This window comes from Benincasa hispida, chromosome 10, assembly GCF_027475165.1.
Source record: "Benincasa hispida cultivar pf3 chromosome 10, pf3_genome.v1.1, whole genome shotgun sequence".
Taxonomy (NCBI): Eukaryota; Viridiplantae; Streptophyta; class Magnoliopsida; order Cucurbitales; family Cucurbitaceae; genus Benincasa; species Benincasa hispida.
In genome coordinates, this window is record NC_143487.1 from 27,258,263 (window position 1) to 27,262,078 (window position 3,816).

Below are 3,816 nucleotides of genomic sequence, written 5' to 3' on the forward strand. Positions count from 1 at the left end.
TTATTTTTTTTCATTTTTCATACTGTGTTGTCTTGGAAACCTACCTTCGTTTTGGCTTGCTCCTACGGGTGTCATACAAACATCCAACTACAAGTAGGCTCCTTTCACAACTAAACTCTTATCAGGTTGGGATTTTTTTTTAGGTTTTCCCTTGCGTTGACATTGGAGTTCTGTATAATTTTTTTTAATAGAAACTGAACGCATTTTCTTAATGACCACATATTCTTGATCTTATCTACTCAGACCTTCCCCACCCCCAAATTTAGAGATGCGTAAGGTCCTCATTACGTTGTTTAGATAGACTAGACAAACACTTAGAAAAAAAATTTCAAAAAGAAGGTTTGAGCAGAACTTTGCAAGATAAAAGGTAAAGTACTGCTAAACTGAGAATTAACTAAGTGTTAGTCAGAATTTACAGAGTATGGGAAATGTTTCTATGTATAAACATATTATACATCATGGCAGCTCAATGAAGAATGCAAAAAATAAAAGATCAAGAACATCGCAAATATTGACAAAGGATGATAAAGAAAAAGGCATAGGCAAATGGAGTGAATATATACTCAATTGTATTGATTATTAACAAAGTATATAAATAATTAAAAATTAATGCAATACAAAATTGTTGCTTGTACAAAGAATTAAATAATTTCATCAACTTAGAAAAATAATGAATTGAATAAAAATATTGCAGAATGACCGCATAAAAAAAAATATGTGAGGATTAATCTTTGAGGGTCAATAGTAGACCCTTGCGGTGCATTCTCCTTGTGACGCTGCATCAGAGGGGGTATCTTCTCCTTCTTCGCCTTCGTCGGCCGCAACTACTTGCGTTGTTTCATATTGCGCCGGCTCCATTAATTGCATGGTTTCCCCCTGTCCTCCCTTACGGAGGTCGATTCTCTATCCTTTTCTGGGCTCGCAACCCTCTTGTTCTTTTCTTCTTCTTTTCTCAAGCACCTTTCCTCACGCTGGTGCTCTCTTCTTTCTTCCTTCTCTTTCTTCTTCCTTTCCTTCTTGACTTCCTCATCTTCATCATCATCTTTTTCTTTCTTCTTTTTCTCCTTGCGATGATGAGAAGACTTACCCTTTCCAGCCTTTCTCCCTTTGCTTTTCTTTTTCTTCCTCTCTGACTTCTCAACTACTTCTGGTTGCATCTCCACTGCAACCTCATCCATCACAACTTCAGCCAGCACCGCAATACTGGAGGGTCCATCATAGGTTTCTGCGTTGGCAGTCACCTCAAGAGTCTCTAAGGCCAGAGTACATTTTCCTGCTTCCTCTTCATTCACTGCTTCCTCCTCCACCACCACTTCTTCAGTTACCGCCACCGTCACCTTCTCCATCGACAGTGGTTGGTTTACAACTCCTGCCTCGGGTAATCCCCCTCCTTGCTCCAGATTACTCAGAATGTTACCAAACACTTTCGTATCATCGCGTCTCTTCTTCTCACTCTCAGTTGAGATAGCTGGAGTTGGAAATTGTGTGCTCTCGATGCTTTGCCCCCTCTTTAACTGAGGAGGTCTGATGGCTAAAGGATTTCTTTGATTTCTACTGGCGATTCTATGGACAGTATGGGGTTGGGTAGCAAGTTTGCGACTGGCAGCGAGGAATGCTGCCTCTCGTATGGCGATTTGGTCTGATGAAGGGGTTGATAGTGAAGCAGAGGGTTGGGAAGCTTGGTCGACCATGGATGCTTGGTTCAAAAGAACTGGGAAAACGTTTGGTTACTGGGAAGAAGAAAGCTCTGTATGCAGTGGGCACTAGGGTTTTCAGTTTGCAAATGAGGTAAAGAGTTCACAGACGGGGGAGGTCCTATTTATAGGTTGGGCCTTAGTAGGCCCAACGCGATTTTCGTGGTGACAGGTCTCGAGACACTCAAAAGGCCCATCGCTCGAACTTCCCTCATTTATGAAATTTCAAAAAAACGTCCTTTCGTCTGCAGATTCATCATTTCTTTGGGATACGAAACGATTGGACTTCTCAGTTTTGCAAAAAGAATTTTCTTTAATGTTTTATTCGAATGGATGCAAGGTAAAGATTAACGTAATGTGCTCGCCAATGCAAATGTATTTTCACAGAGGACGGGCAACAGCGCATGCATCCCCGCAACACACCCCTTAATTAAACACATTTCTGGAGGATCGGGCACACGACATTTCTACCAGTGCATCACTACCTCAACATAGTGCATTTAGCTAAGGATGGGCAAAGAACATATACGCGCGCAATACACCCCTCCGCTCAACACAGTTGAGTGGGGTAAACGCAAAGCGTTTCTTATTGGGTCAAGATGCCTCCATTATCGCCTTGCATACTGGTTGTTGATTATGTCATTTTATTTTCTTTTTCATCAACGCAAGTTGCTATGACTTGTGGCAATAAATTTCTCTTTATTACTCAATCATTCACCATTTAAAGAACTAACGCATTAATTACAGAAAAGTTAAGAGAATTAAAGGCAGTACAAAAATAAATGCAAGGGAAATAAATGAAGAATAAATTCATAAATTTATGAAACAAATTAAATGAAGAAGTAAAGACAAAATTCAGGAATTCAATAAGACAGAGATTTAACAAAAGCATTTAAACATAGTTGTGAGATATGGATCGAAAGATGCATTTCTTTGAATGAGCACAATCCACATCCCTGCAGGCGGTCCTGCTTGCCTGCCCAATGTCCTAGGGACATTGCTCTTTTCCATTAGATCTCGGGGCTTCTGAGTTACTAGGCAACGTTCCTGGTGCCTATTTCTCATCTCAGATGCCAGCTGGCCCACTTGGATCTCTAAATTTCGAATTGAAGATGCCTGCGCTTGCATCACTGCGTCATTTTTGTCCATCTATTGTTTAAGCAGGGCCTCCAATGAGCTTCCCGAGGTGTTTAAAGATGAGGGTCACTAGTTATGCGATTGCCTTGGATGCCCTTGGTTTGAATTATGGTGAAAAGGAGGATTTCCTCGACTGCCACTTTGATGGTTGATTGGCCCCCCTTGGTTAGGATTGCCTCCTCAACCAAAGTTAGGATGGCTCCTCCAGCCATGATTGTAGGTGTTGCTGAAGGGGTTGTTTTGGATGGCGCATACTTAATAGACGTTCGATGGGCACATTTCTGCTACATGAGTCCCTCCACAATTAACACAACTTATTGCAGCCACTTGAGCTAGTCAACGGGTTGCGCTGATTATTGGGGGATGGCTCCTTGATTGATTGCTATCGATTGAAGGATCAAGGTCATTGTGGCCATCTGAGCGTCTAGTGTGGTCATTGTCTCCGCAGGGACAATGGCAGTGTCATTCTTTCTTCTCTCAACGCTTATGCCTCCATAACCATCATCTATCTAGTCATCCATGTTCCGCGATATGCGGTCAAGGATGACCTTGGCCTTTGTATACGTCTTGTCCATAAAACCTTCTGCTGCAGAGGCGTCAGCAACAGCCTGCGTCGATCTGTTCAAGCCGTTATAAAAGGTCTCCATCAAAACGCAATCGGGTATCCCGATATGCAGGTAGTTTTTCACCAATCTTCTAAATCACACTCAGGCGGTGCTCAAGGTCTCATTATCCATTTGCTCGAAGTTTAGCACGTCCTTTAATCGCCTTGCGTTCACGGCCGGTGGTAGGAACTTCTTCATGAATCGCTCCACCAGTTGATTCCATGATGTGATCTTGTTCGGCTCCAGTGAGTAAGCCCACCACTTGGCTTTGTCCCTCAAGGTGTAAGGGATCAAATAAAGTCTAATACCCTCAAGGGTAACGCTAGGTAGCAAGAAGTTGCCACACATTTCGACAAAACTGGTCAAGTGGGCATGTGAGT